At 43.0% G+C, this 15,729-nt stretch overlaps 1 non-coding gene and 1 pseudogene across 1 annotated transcript; one reads left to right on the forward strand and one right to left on the reverse strand.

The window, feature by feature from the left end:
* The first annotated feature begins 609 nt into the window (after window positions 1–609).
* Window positions 610–692, forward strand: TRNAL-UAA (transfer RNA leucine (anticodon UAA)). Its single transcript has one exon. It is a non-coding gene; the product is annotated as a tRNA-Leu (tRNA).
* Window positions 693–14,291: 13,599 nt separating this feature from the next.
* On the reverse strand, window positions 14,292–14,775 carry LOC101543032 (ubiquitin-conjugating enzyme E2 L3-like; annotated as a pseudogene).
* Between the last annotated feature and the right edge of the window lie 954 nt (window positions 14,776–15,729).

The following is a 15,729-nucleotide window of genomic DNA, read 5'->3' on the forward strand; positions in this document are numbered from 1 at the left end:
GCACTGGGGGGCGTGGAGGAAGGGGCGCCCGAAGCGAAGTCCCGGGCTGGGTGCAGACAAAGCGAGTGCCCGGAAGGGGGCGCCCGGTGCACCCCAAGCACTGCACGGCGCCGGTTCCTCCCCAAATGGGAATGGTCCCCCCCCCCCCCGCCAGGTCTGAGGTCCGGTTAGTAACTCAGTCCTCCACGGTGAGGTTTCGGGCACAACCGAACATTACGCTCCAGCCCCGCGGCGCCCCTTCCCGAGCGCGCCGGCCGAGGCGCCCCCAACCCGAAAGCGACGAGGCAGTCTGTTTCTCGCGCCCGCGCACCTCAAAACTGAAGCTCCGAACCCGCCCGCCCGAGCGCAGCCGCCGCCGCCGCCGCGACACAGGGACTCAACTGCAGTTGCCTCCGCGGCCGCCGGAGGCCGGGGGGCAACAGCGAGCCGCGGCGGCGGGAGGGAGGGAGGGAGGCGCGGGCGGCGGCGCGGGGAAGAGGCGGCCCGGCCCGGCTGGCGAGCCGAGAGCGAGCCGCGGCCGAGGCCGCTCGGCGCTCCCGGGGGCGGGGGCGCGGGGCCGGCGGCGCACGACGACTTGTAGGAAGAGCGGAGGAAACACCGTGCGCCTGCACCAGGATGGCCGAGTGGTTAAGGCGTTGGACTTAAGATCCAATGGACATATGTCCGCGTGGGTTCGAACCCCACTCCTGGTAGTTGCCTTTTTGCTTTTTGTTTTTTTTTTCAACCAACACCCGGACTTGTTTCTTTTGAAGCACGAAGGACACCGAGCACCTCCCTAGGAAGGAGAAAACTCGGGAAAATGCTGGGGCTGCGGTTAGGGGGAAGCGGCGCCCCGCGTCCCGGCCCCCGGGACCCTGCGGCGCCCCGTCCGCTCCCGGCCGCCGGGCTGGGGTGGCGCTCGGACCCAAGGGCGCAGGTACGAAACTGCGTCCGCAGCGGAGGCAAAAACACCAACCCACCGACGCCCCCCTTTTCTTTTCCTTTCTTTTTTTTTTTTTTGGTCTCCCCAAATTCGTGGAAGCACAATTCTTCCTTGAAGGCGGAGATAATTACATAAGAGTTTTAAAAATGAACTCTAGCTTGTACGGGGCTCCGAATTTCAGGATAGTACTAGCACGACCTAGTGGTTGTGTGTGTGTATATATAATATTTTTATTATGTATATATTATTTAAATGAAAATCTAGGAGAAAGTGGGTTGAGATGAAGGTTTGGGGACTCCAGCAATTCCCGTTATTTTTTAACGTGGGTGGTGATTACAAAGTATCCATTTGTATCCGAGTTTCATGCCCCTTTGTGTGTGTGTGTGTGTGTGTGTGTGTGTGTGTGTGTGTGTGTGTGTGTGTAAGCTCGCTCGCAATAAACACAGGTTCAGGAAAAAGAACGAAGGGGTTAAAACCTAGAGGAAGAAAAGGTACAAGTTGAGTGCGAGGAATCTTTTACAAAGTAAAGTAGAGCCCAAGTGTTTGAATGCAAACAGCTAGGTCAGGAAACTAACGTTGATAACGGACTACTTTTTAATCCCCAGGCTCCATTTAATCACTAAATAAATGTTCTTCATAATAGAAGAAGAATCAGAGCATTTGTCATATTTCCTTGGGCCTCTGGATGTGGAATGAGCCTTACTCTCTCCTGACTTCAAGGTTTTGATCCTTCTGAACCTTACAGGCCCGATCATTTTGTCGAATGTCTGTTTGGGTTCATCTGCTGTTTCCTCTGGTGTCATTCGGGGTACACGTCTTTCACAGGATTATGTGTCCAGTTGCTGATACTAATTCACTAAATGAAGCGTCTCTACCAGGCTTCTTCATAATGTCACTATTTTGTGTGATTAGTAAGTATTTTCAGATGAAGTGCTTTGAAGTGGATAAATATCTCATTGCTCATCAAACTCTCCATTCAAGTCCATTATTTATGAAATCACAAGTTATTTAAGTATATACTCGTGGTATTCTGTTTAAATTAATGGGAGCAATCCAGTCTATAGTTCTGTTGATGCTTAAGGAGGACCAGATTTGGGTGACAAGTGTCCACTCAAAGACATTTTAAACCTGCCTCTCGAGTCCAAGATATATCACATTCACCTTCTATTTTCCCTGATGTGTCCATGATAAATGCCACCACCACCCCACCCCCTTTCTAGTTTCTTTTAGCTGGAAACCCACCTTTTTGTACCATTGTGTGTTCATTAATTTTTATGTTACTATGCCCATGACCTCACAATAGACAGAAATACAAAATGTCCTTGACTGGACACTTGTCACCCAAATCTGGGCAGCCTTTAGCATCAACAAAAAATACACCTATTTTGTACACCTATTTTTATTTAGATATCTCTATTTGTATCCAGGAGTTTATACTCTATATCTCATCCAGCCCTACAGATCCAGTACATAAAAATCTAGGGTCCACCTGTCTATGCTTGGGAGACGGGAGTCTGTTGAACTGGCAGAAAAGATTTGGGGAGGGGGAATTGTTTAATTCAGTCAATACCAGCTTGGCGAAGCTCAGTCTGTTTCTTTCTCCTGATTTGAAACCCTTCCGGCTTGAACACAAGGCACTTGTCCATCGGAACACGACGGCTCACAAACATTTGCGTGACTATGGCCTAGCACAGATATGGAATAATAATGCTAAGAACAGGCCCAGTGTAGTCTGAACTTTTTACTCTGTTCTTTTAAAACCATATTGTAAATCAAGTTTCATGTCAAAACAAACGTCTGTCTGGCATAAATGGTTATAGACCAACTAATATTCCTGAGATTGCTGAAATTCTGATAATTAATAAATATTGATATTAATAAATTCTTAATAAAACATTATTAAGATCTTTCTCACACACACGTTGAAATAATATCTAGAAGTAAGTTGCTGGCATACAAACATGAAAATCTTCTAGAAAGACCCTAGTTTACTGAACCCGGGTTTTCTATGAATAAGTGTGTGATCTGCTTTATGACCAGTTTCATCTGTTAGCAGGATTCTATATGTGGATTTTAATTTAATGTAATAGGTATTAAAAGGACTAGAGCGATAGCACAGTGGATTGGGCATTTGCCTTTCACGAGGCCGACCGGGGTTCAATTTCTCCACCCCTCTCAGAGAACCCTGCAAACTACAGAGAGTATCCCGCCCGCATGGCAGAGCCTGGCAAACTACCTGTGGCATATTCGATATGCCAAAAACAGCAACAACAAGTCTCACAATGGAGACTTTACTGGTGCCCACTCAAGCAAATCAATGACAGTGCTATCTATAGGTATTAAAAGTGTAATTCAGTAGATAAAAGTTAAAATCACAAGCTTACTTAGTAATGAAGAACCCAGCGTTGGGATCAGACACTCCCCATTTTTCCCTGCCTTTTGTTCTCCTTTGCAAAAAGGAAAATAATATTTAACCACTGTAAAAAACTAAGGCTCGCCGAGGGGTGAGCGCACGCGGGCTCTCCGGGCGGCTCTGTCTCACCGCCCGAGTCCGGTGCCCCTGAACCGCTGTTTGTGCTGTCGGTCAAAGGCAGGCTACGGAAGGAAGAAGGAAGAAGGCCAAACTGGTTGCTCCATCCGTTTATTTTATTCTCTCTCCCCGCTTCTCTCCCGGCTCTCAGTCTCTCCCTGGATCTGTGGATCTGGCCCCCGTGGATCTGGCCCCCCAACCCACTCTTATAGCCTAGTTAAATCTCCACAGCATGAGGGGGTTGGGGCATACACATAGGTGTGGTCACCATCAATAGGGTAAGGTTCCTTTCCCTTAGGGGATGCTTCTCCTAGGACTTAATTCTCTCTCAGCAGGAGGATCCACCCAAGGGCAGAATCCCATGAATGTGTTTCTCTTCTCCTCAGCCAGCAAACATATAAGAATTCATAATATTAATTATTTTGTATGGACACAATAAGAGATGTATTAAAGCTTATAGAATTGCTCTCCTGGGGCCATCTCAATCTCAGACTACAGTGCTCAGGCCAGATCAGTCTTTCCTATCCCTGGCAGGGTCCCAGTCTCATAATTACTATTGGATCATGACAGTATTTGTCTATGATCAAGCTCTTAACTTATAGTTAAGAATTAAGCACTTTGGCCAGGCCCATCTCGATGCCAGGGTAGCACATAATTCACCACTTGCCCTGGATCCTTCCCGTCCCACGTCGGGGACCCTGCTTTGGGGTGCTAAAAACTGAGGGCAACTGAGGCTTAAGTGGAGAAAGCAGATGCCTGGGAGGGAATAATATTCGAGGCCAATTAATTCCCAAGTTATAAAAACATAATATTGTCTTCTTGTGTCTATACAAAACAGTCATAGCTTTAAAGTAAATTATTCAAAAGGCACATGAAGAGGAGAAAGGCAATATTAACTTATATAATATAAATTCAGTATCCTAGGAAGGTCTGACCTTGCAAATTAGCAGAGTCAGATTAAGGGAAAGCCGAGGATTAACTCTTTTGGGGAAGAGAGCATGGAGAAGTGATTATAGCTAAACAAAGGGATGGGAGAGATTTGGGAACACCTTGATGGGTGTGACTGGGGTAAACCTAAACTCCGGGAAAACCGGGACAAGCTACTTGTGGCAAGGAGGGAAAGGGCAAAGTAATGTCATCCTACAAAACACCATGGGGAAGTTTTGAGGAAGAATGAACTTTAACATTCTTCTTTTAATTTTGCATGTTTTATAACTGTCAAGTTTCCTCCCTTTTCTGGAATCATCTTTTATGGGAAATATAGTTGAATTTCATATATAATTGCCATTAGACAAAAAAACCCCTTTCCATCAATATTTAGAACATTTTTCATTTTTCAAATTCACTCTTAATAATCTCCTTTTGTGACAATAGCATACACCCATACCCATTATACCTAGAGAGTAGGTACAAAGACACACTATCTGTCTTAATGAATTTTGATTATTGAAATTTTATTTGAAAATTAAAATGATGCTTTTTAAAAAACATAAAGGCAGAAAATATAAATGGTTCTTAAAAATTGAAGCACTTTTCTAAACAGTATGAGAGTCTTTACGTTTACATGAAAAGCAGATTTGATATTTAGTAATTTTTCATTTTTTATATAGTTCTAGCTTAATTGTTGGTGTACCACCACTAAACTTAGAACGGTTTTCCAGTAATTACTTTAACAGCAGTAATCTAAGTTACTACCTTGAATTACAAGTTTGAAGTGTGGATTTATTAGCATTCTTTTTTTGTCTTAGAACTAGTTTTAAAACATTCAGAACTGACTTTTTATACTGGGTTTCTTTACAAAGAACTGCAGCAAGGGTTGCCAACGCATCTAAATAGTGACACCTACTGGCAACTTTGAGGCAAATTTCTTTGTTAAATTCTGTCTGCTTTTTCATCCTGATAAATTGATACTGTACAGTTCTACTCTGCTCAGGAGCACATTAAGGTATGTCTATACCAGCCTATACATCTGACTTCTTTTTATCTTTTAATCATTAGTGATCAATGAGCCCCTGTATGGAGAATCACTGGTGCATTTGTACAAGTTATCACTTTAATGCAGTGTTTCTCAACCTTTTTCAGACTAGGATCTTCTTCTGATCTAGTTTCCTTCCTGGGGGTCCCTATCTTAGAAATTGGCCCCACAGTCCTACACCAAGGTCCCTTATTTATGCTATTTTCACCTTGGCCTCATGGAATATTCTGAGTTGCCCACAGGGGTCCTTATGAACCCCAGTTGTGAACGAACAGCATCATTATCTCATCATTTATGTTTGTTCAGTAAGAAATCTATTTTCCAAATCCAAAACTGACTGAAGTGAAAAAAAACAATAGATATTTGGGCAAACTAATGACTTTAAAACACAGAAGCCATGCTCAAATTGAGAAATCCCAAACAAGACGCTGTCTTTGTCTTTAGTAGCAAGTCGGGATTTAGAAATCTTAGTTATTTCCTTAGTTTTACATTTTATTTTTAGATAGGATTGCAGTTAAGCAATGAACCTTTTGAATGCATGTCACACCTTTGTTAATTGTTCCGATGAGAGGAGAAGGAAATATCTCAAGTTCTAATGAGTCTACACTGTTTCAAAGACACCATGTGAAAGCCAGGAAACATAGTTTCAGGTGCCTGCATATTCTCATTTAGTTAGTTGGGAATCGTCCCCTAACAAAAACCCAACCCCAAAGCTGGAGAGTCCCCTGGGCCAAAACAGCATAGGTCTTAGAATATAAATGGGCAGCAAAGATGCACCCAGGAAAGAATAGATTACAGAGCAAGCAAGAAAAGTTCCAGAAAAGAAGGAATAGGGAGGGAGGAAGAGGAGGAAGTGAGAAAGAGAGAGGAGGAGATAGAGACGGAGATAGATGGAGAGGGAGGGAGTGAAGGAGGGAGGGAGGGAGGGAGGGAGGGAAGAAGAGAGGGAGGGAGAAACAGACAGACAGACGACAGACAGTAAGAGAAAAAGTGCCTGCCATAGAGTCAGGCTGGGTGGAAGGAGGAGTTGGGGGCTGGTGGGAGGGAAACTGAGGACATTAGTGCTGAGAAATGTGTGCTGGTGGAGTGATGGGTGTTGGAACCTTGTGTGATTGAAACCCAATCATGAACAGCTTTATAAAAAGAGTAAAAGAAAACAAGTTAAGATCTTCTAGATGTAAAGCACAACACAAGAAAAATAGAATAGGAGATGTCATGACTTTATATTTTAAGGGTACCTGGCTATATGAAATATCTCAGAATATTCCTGTCGCTGCTTTTAAGGTACTCAGCAAATTCCGAAGTGCTTACTAACTGTTGCTAGGGTCTTTGTCAACTTAATAACACCCCTATCAAAAACCAGAGTGGGACAGCAATGCTATATTGAATAAATGGTCATCTGGGAGCTCACTGAGTGCTGTCCGGGGGATTCTAAAGCTTGAACAGTCCATGTGTGCTTATCTTCTTACGTGTTTTTTATTATTTAATTACAGTGAATTACAGAGGTACAAAGTGATTTGATATTAAGTTTCAGGCGCGCAATGTTCCAACACCAATCTTATCACCAATGTCCATTTCCCCATACCAATGTCCTCAGTTTCCCTCTTACCCCAGCCTGCTCTTTGTGTATCTCATTCACTGTGACTGACCCCACTGAATAGCATGAAGGTTCCAAGCCCATTGGCTTTGGAAGTCAGCTACTGGAGAGGGCATTGTCCTAAAAGGACATTCTCACACTTTTTTTTGTGTGTGGGGGGGTCACACCCAGTGATGCTCAGAGGTTACTCCTGGCTCTGCACTCAGGAATTACTTCTGGTGGTGTGGGGGGAACCATATGAGATGCTGGGGATCGAACCCGGGTCCGCCACACCGTGTGCAAGGCAAACGCCCTACTCACTGTACTATTGCTCCGGCCCCTTCTCACACTTCTTATTCTTCTCCTTTTTCCGTGAAGATCGACCTTATATTATTAGAAGAATCAAGGTTCATATATCCAAAGAGGGAAACAAATAGTTTTCAGTCTTGTTGTTGTGGTTTGTTTATTTGGGGACACACTTAACAGTGCTCAGGGCTTACTCCTGGTTCTGTGCTCAGGGATCACTCCTGGCTGACTCAGAAGGCCATATGGGGTGCTGGATATCAAACCCTCGCCAGCCAGATGCAAAGTAAGCACCTTCCCCGCTTTGCTACCTCTCCAGCCCCAAGTTTGAGTAATGTTTAAATATAATGTGTTTGTCAAATTCAAGTTTAAAACTTATTTTTGAGTTGTGTTCTTAGTCATTTTATTCAATATTATTATTGTATACTGGGATAGTAGTTACTAAATAAGATGTATTTTTAAAACTTGCATTGGGAAGATAGAATACTTAGAAACAATGCAAAATTTTTGTCTCAGTTCCACAAACTTTATATGTCACGAGAGTAACATCTTTGTGAGACACACAGCTAGGTTCTCCGACAAAATCCGGATTGTGATTTCAAGACTGCCAGACCAAGTGTTAGTCCTAGCTCCCATTCCTTATTAGGTATGTGGCTTTGAGCTGCTTAGTTGGTTTTTCTAAGTTTTTGTTTTTTTCTACTGTCAAATGGGTGACAATATAAATGCCTTTCAAGCAATCTATTGTGAGAATTAAGTATGATGCCAACAAAGTGCTTAGACCATGCCAGGGATATAGCATGATCAATTGATTGATCTATTATCATACTTAGTGAATTTTTATGGATTAATTCTGAGACTGGACAGGCTGAGACGATAGCACAGCGGGTAGGGCATTTGCCTTCCACGTGGCCGACCCGGGTTCGATTCCTCCATCCCTCTCAGAGAGCCTGGCAAGCTACCAAGAGTATCCCACCTGCAGAGCAGAGCTTGGCAAGCTACCCATGGCATATTCCATATGGCAAGAACAGTGACAACAAGTCTCACAATGGAGGCATTACTGGAGCTCTCTCAAGCAAATCGATGAACAATGGGATGACAGTGATACAGTGATAATTCTGAGATCAAAGGCAGAAGTTGTTCATGGAATGGATACTGCTCCTAGAGATACTTGACATAGCAACTGCAGGTATGTGGTGCTGGGCATTAACCTAGGGCCTCACTCATGCAAAATATACACTTTACCACTGAACCACGCCTCTGGCAAGGTAAAATATTTTTGTTGTTGGGGGACCACAACCAACTGTGCTCAGGGCTAACTCCTGACTCTGCACCCTGGATCATACCTGACAGTGCTCAGAGACTACATGAGTTTCTGGGGATCGAACCCAGGTCGGCCACATGCAAGGCAAGCACCCTACTTGCTGTTCTATCTATCTGGCCCCATAAGGTATAATTTAAAAAAACATGACATTTGGAAGAAAGACATAGATTACATTCTGATTTCTTTATTAAGATTTTCTTTTCTTAATTTATAAGTCTTTAAGTGAAATATTTTCCATCATTAGCCTTCTCTTCTTAAACAAAACTCTGGATATTTCCTTGAGTACTTTTTACGCTTGATCTTAGCCAAAAGGAGTACTTTTTAATGTTGGACCGGAACAATAGCATAGTGGGTAGGGCGTTTGCCTTGCACGCGGCCGACCCAGGTTCGATTCCTCCATCCCTCTTGGAGAGTCCGGCAAGCTACCGAGAATATCTCGCCCATCAGCAGAGCCTGGCAAGCTATCTGTGGCATATTCGATATGCCAAAAACAGTAAACAACAAGTCTCACAATGGAGATGTTACTGGTGTCTGCTCGAGCAAATTGATGAACAACGGGACGACAGTGCTACAGTGCTACTTTTTAATGTTAAAAATAATGGTACAGCGTTCTAAATTCAAACTTTTAAAATAAGGGAACTTATTGTTTCCCCTTGGGTAACACGCCCACTGAGTTAGTCACAAATAGCTATATTAAGGATGTTGTTCACATTTTTTAAACACTAGCAATCCTGACCCACCCAGTTCAGCTTCAGTTTTAATGTGACTTGACTTAATTGTTTTTTATTCCACAATTTAAAAAAAAAAGAAACCTCCATCACTTGGAATCTGTATGCAATAATATAGAAAGTTGAACTTTCAAAAGTGGCAAAGAGCTTTCCTCTCAGTAAATGGGCAGTGACATCTGTAATTATGCAGAAATACTCTCTTCCTGTGATTTAGTGGTATGCCCAATTCTATTAATGCATTGCAACAAAAAAATGTAAAATTCACATGGAATTGATGCACATTTTTCTCATTAGTAGCCTGATGATTTGAACTGATTCATATTCTAACTGAACCATTTAACCATTTATTTAATGTTGGTTTTAGTGTCCTGTGAATAATCCTGAGACCAAAGTAAGATAGGAATGATCTTGGATAATTCTGAGTCATGAAGCACCCTCGGTAGATCTGGAATGCCACATTTTCAAAATATCTAGAAGATACTTGTCAAGATGTACTAGCATCCCAAACTAGGCAACTTCTAGTTCCATGTGAACAAGTCATTCTTTCATTTGTTGTTTGTGTTTGTGTGTTTTTTTTTTTGCCATATCTGGCAGTGCTTAGGGGTATTTCCTGGCTATACATTCATAATTACTCCTGGCAGTGCTTTGGGGACCATATAGGATGCCAGGGACCGAACTCAGGTTTGGTTACTTGCGAGTCATTTGGTATTTTTTACCTGACTAGAAAAGACAATGGTTTGCTGGTTGCTGGGATATAGCAATGAATAAGAGACACTCGTTTGTTTTCTCTTTTGGTTTGGGACTACTCCTGGTGATGCTCTGGGCTTATTCCTGGCTCTGCACTCAGGGATCACTCCTGTCAGTGCTCAGGACACCAGATGGGGGACTGTAGGGGGCTCTGGGTATGGAATCCAGATCAGCCAGTTACAAAGAAGCACCCTGCCCACTGCACTGTCTCTTGGGCAGAGTCTTGGCCAAATGGCTCAGCAGTTCAATGCAAAGGTTGATGCAATGACACTCCAGCCCCACAGTGCCAGGATTACCCAGGTCACCCTGGCGGTGCTGGGGACCTCTAGGGGACCAGATAGTGCAGGGGATCAAGCAGGATCAGTTCCATACATGTTGTACTAATTTCCATTCCTTGCACCACACATTTAACTCATTAACTTTTTCTATCAACACAGGCTTAAGGATTCTTGTTATATCCAATTAGTTAAAACATAGTATTACAGTCAAAAACGAAAATTGGGCTCTTCAGGGTTCCCCAAATTTGGCTAATAGGAAAGAGCTAATTCTTGAGTTGAGGTGGGTGGCGGTGGGTGCTGAGGACTGAACATATGTATGCAAACGTGTGCTCTACCCCCAACATACAAGGCAATTCCCAGGCCCTAATTCCTAAGTCCTTTTGATTGCTTTTATCATTCCTTGCACACTTTTTAGTTTCTTGATAAAAGGTATTCTGTGTTAAGATGCTTCTCTGTGTTGATCTCGAATTTAAGTAGCTAATTGTTTCTTTTCGATAAAAGTATAATTTTCCAGTCAAGATGTGGGCACTAGGGATATCCATTGCTACTGCAGTGTCATAGCGTCTAGGTCCTTCAGCAGATGACCTGTGAAATCAATGTTTGTGTGTGGGTGTATATATATATGATGTGTGTATATAAATGTACATTATTTATTTATAAGTGTGTTTATTTATAAACATGTATACATATTTATAATTTATTTATTTAATATTTATTAATAAGTATGCAGATCTGTAAATGTGTATATATAAATAATAAATAAATGTGTGGACTGGAGCGATAGCACAGTGGGTAGGGCGTTTGCCTTGCATGCAGCCAACTCGGGTTCAATTCCCAGCATCCCACATGGTCCCCCAAGCACTTCCAGGAGTTATTATTGAATGTAGAGCCAGGAGTTAGCCCCTGTGCATTGCTGGGTGTGACCCAAAGAGAAAAAAAATTTAATGTGTCATTTTTTTATTTTTAAATTTTTAAAAATTGATTCACTGTGAGGTGCAGTAACAAAACTTTCATATTTGAGTTTTGATCATACAGTCATCAAACACCCATCCCTTCACCAGTGCGCGTTTTCTACCACCTAAATCCCCAGTATCTCCCGCACCCATTCCACACCTCCCCCGCCTGTGTGGCAGACAATTTGCACAATACTCTCTTTCTCTACTTTAGAGAAAGATATTTCAAGACCAGTTAGATATTTCGATATTTCAAGACCATACTTCGATATTTCAAGACTAGTTCCCCCACCACTCATACCTGCCAAAAATGCAATGCTAGACAATGTATTTTGTATGACTTGTTATGGATACAATATAATGTCTAGGAACTCTAAAATTTTAATAATTAGGGTCTGAAAAGATTGCTGTAGCAAGTTGCTCGGGTCTGAGATTCTTTTATGTGTCTCTGGATCATGGCCGTGTGGGACTTTAGGAAGATGGTGGCCGGATGTGGCATCATCTCGGAGTCCCATCGGGGTGGGGGAAAGGAGGAGGGCCCACTGCTCCCCTGTCCCGTGAGGCTTAGCATTTGCCACCACCACCACTCGTACCTGGAGCTTGTCGCTGACTTCTAGAAAATGGCAGCCACCAGCAGGACCTATTCTTGACTCTGCACTCAGTAATTGTTCCTGGCAGGGTTCAAGTAAATAAATAGAATGCCAAGGATCAAACTGGGTCGGCCATGTACAAGGCAAGCACCTTATCCCTGGACTATTGCCCCTGCCCCCACAAGTTTCACTCTTACTTATCTATGATCATCATCATTATCATCATCATCCTGTTGATCATCAATTTTCTTGAGGATCTCAGTATTGTCTCCATTCATCCTAGCCCCGAGATTTTAGAAGCCTCTCATTACTCATCCTTCCCAGTGGTGCCACATTGGAGGCTCTTTCGGAGTCAGGGGAATGAGATCCAGCATTGTTACTGATTTGGGCATATGAATACACCACAGGGACCTTGCCAGGCTCTCCCATGCAGGCAGGAAACTCTCGGTAGCTTGCCAGGTTCTCCCAGAGGGAGAACTAGGCTATAAGATGTCTTCCAGGAGCTTGGTCTTATAGTCTCTGGATGTTGGCCGTTGGTGGGATTACATGGCGCTGGGGGCAGTTTCTGGGTATGACCGCCTGGCTACTGGAAAATGGGGAATCTGGGCAGAAGAGGCCCTGTCATGATCCTAGGAGGCTTGGAGATCTCGGCCCCAGGTGCCGCACACCTGGCTTCCTCTGCCAGTTCCTTCATGCATGAGGCTCATCTGAACATGTGGAGCGAGACCTTGAGCATGGCTGTGGCTGGGTTCCAGAGGTCCTCGGCCACAGGTCTCTGCTAGGGGTGGGGAGGGAAACTCAACCCACCCCCTCCGAGGGGCCCCGTTGAAGACAGCCAGGCACGGGGGCAAGAGACTCTGTGTGGCTCTCTTCTGTGATAGCTCATCTGTGATAGCTCCATTTATCATGTACTATGTGTCTATAAATAATATGCTTCTAGTTCCATAATAACCCCACAGGGTTAGTTCCAACCTTCTCCTCTTCCAAATTATACCAGCATTCTTCAACATGAAGAAAATTGCTTTCTATTTTTCAACAAACTCACTTATTTGCAGAACTCCCAATATGTAATCAATTTCTGATGACACAGGACATCTCTTTTCCTGACCTCCCTCCACATACGCCAATTAAATGGGTCCAATCCACTTGCTTTGGTCATGCTTATCTGGCACTGCTCGTGATTCTGACCCATGTTCATATTCTAGTTGCTGAGCAGCTCTTCTTTAGAGGGGAGGCAAGAGAGGGGTGAGTTGCATCCAGCAGTGCTTGGAGGCTACTCTCAGTTCTGTGCGGAGGTCACTCCCATTATCACTCAGGAACCATGTGATGTCAAGAATTAAACTGAACAGAAATCCAAAACTATGCTGCTGCTAGTGCGGCCTCCTGACCTCATATCTCTTCATTCTCAGCAATGGAAAACAAATTACCAAATGCTTTTTTTTCAGCAGATCGACTTTAGGGGGGAGAAACTCCAAATCAATAATAGTGAATTTTTTTTGTTTAAATATTGAATGTAATCAAAGTAAAGTGAAAGTAAAGTGAAATTTACCAGTTACACATGCGGGGTGGGGGGCTGGGGAGGTGGGGGGAAGGAGGGAGGTATATCGTGATTCTTGGTGGTGGAATATGTGCACTGGTGAAGGGATGGGTGTTTGAGCATTGTATAACTGAGACTTTAACCTGAACGCTTTGTAACTTTCCACATGGTGAATTAATAAAAGAATTTTTAAAAAAAGAATTAAACTGAGAGGGGGCTGGAGTGATAGCACAATGGGTAAGGTGTTTGCCTTGCATGCCGCCCAGTTGGGTTTGATTCCCAGCATCCCATATGGTCCCCTGAGCACCGCCAGGAGTAATTCCTAAGTGTACGAATCAGGAGTAATCCCTGTACATTGTGGGGTGTGACCCAAAAAGCAAAAAAAGAATTAAACTGAGATTATCAAGGCAAGGCCCTTAGCTCCTATACTGTTCACCAACAAACAAATTTTCTCTAATTTAAAAAAAAGTTATGGATCATAACAATGGTTCTAATAATCTTCTCCTGGCTCTGTGCTTGGGATTGGTTCTGTGGAGCTGGGGGACCAAGCTTGGACCTCTGTCATGCAAAGCATGTGCTCTGTCCATCGATCTCTCTGGCGCTGAACAGTTTTTTTGGCTTTTTTAATTATTATTATTTAAAATTTTCAATTCTTTCTTTGCAGGTTACCTAGACCACCTTTTGATTAAGAAAACTGTAGACAGTAACTATCACAAGCAAACACTGGGCAGTGGCACACACAAGTCAGTTTTCCAGGGTCCTGCTTTGTGGGTATCTGAATGCACTACTCAGGGTCTCAGCTCAAACTTGCTGGACTCAGTTATGACAGATTTAGTCCACAGGTCGCTTTCCCCCATATTTCTTTGTAAAACAATTTCTTGCAGCATTCTTAGAAAAATTTTTATGGTCCTTATAATAATCTTCAGCTAGAACAGCCCAAAATGGGTGCTCAGGCGGGGGGGGGGGCGGTCACTCACCAGTGCAATGAGGGACTGGATTACTGGGTCAGTTTGTGGTTGCTGGCTTCCAGTTTTCAGCACTAATTACTGGCAAACAGACTTGCCCCTCTTCACCAATGTTTGGGTGTTAGATTTTTGTCTTAAATGTGATCTTCTGTGGTTTGAACGGTACTCTGCTGCAAAGTTTATTTCAATTCTGAAGGCCCCCTTTTCACATGGAGGATTGCCAAGAACAAGAAGCCTTGCCAAGGCCAAGTCAATATGTTAGTTTCATCAACCTGGGTGTTACAGAAGCTTTTCATTCCACATTTGCAGATTTCTTCAAGCTCCTTTATCAGCCTCCTGCTGGCTACCATTTTGGATCTGGTGCTCCTGAACAGACCTTTTAATAGTTTTATTGAAGAAATTATTTTAGGTTCTTGAGATGATTTTTTTATTTTTTAATGTTAATTCATCATTCAGTGCATAGTTGTCCTCCCAGTTTGGGGTCACCAAAGTCTTTCATGCCCTTCTATTCATGTTGTTGAGAAAACGTTGACCACAGAAGGGGTAAGACTTTCCTGCTGTTAGAGAGAGCTCCAAACATATTTTAATTATCATTAAGCTTCATCTGTTCATCGTAGTTACAAAAAACTCTTGAGATATGTTTCTAATACTGTGCCAGAATTAAAAGCTGTTCTATCTATACATGTAATGATTTTATCAAAATAAAAAAAATATCAGTTTGACCTAAGATGTTATTAACAAACCCAGGCTGACCTCCACCATTCACTGTTTTCCCATTGAAGGTCTTGAACAAGAGTTGAAGACCTAAAATATGAACTCAGACTGGCAGATATCTAACGCCTTGCATATTCCATAATGTATCCATCAGTTTACATGGGAACTTTGAGAAAAGAATTCCTGCTTTTTTTTGTTGTTGTTTATTTGTTTGGTGCTACATTCAACAATGCTCAGGGCTTACTCCTATCTCTGTGCTCAAAGATCACTCCTGGCATGGCTTGGGGACCATTAATGGTACCAGGGTTCAAACCTGGGTCAAGTGCTTGCAAGATAAACACTTTAACCCCTGTACTATCTTTCCAACCTCCTCCTTCAATTTTTAATAGCAGGCTTATAGTTCAAATCTTGGCCCACAGGAATGTACAAGGAGAAGGCAGGGTTAATCGAGTAAGTTCCAAGAATTACCACTGCTTCAGATTCTCCTGTAAACAGGCAGCCATAGTGTATAGATTGAAACCCAACTTGAAAAAATAGGTATGAGTCTTTATTTTACAAACACATATACACACAGAGCTAAGATCAAAATT

The sequence above is a fragment of the Sorex araneus genome, chromosome 4 (genome assembly GCF_027595985.1).
Source record: "Sorex araneus isolate mSorAra2 chromosome 4, mSorAra2.pri, whole genome shotgun sequence".
NCBI lineage: Eukaryota > Metazoa > Chordata > Mammalia > Eulipotyphla > Soricidae > Sorex > Sorex araneus.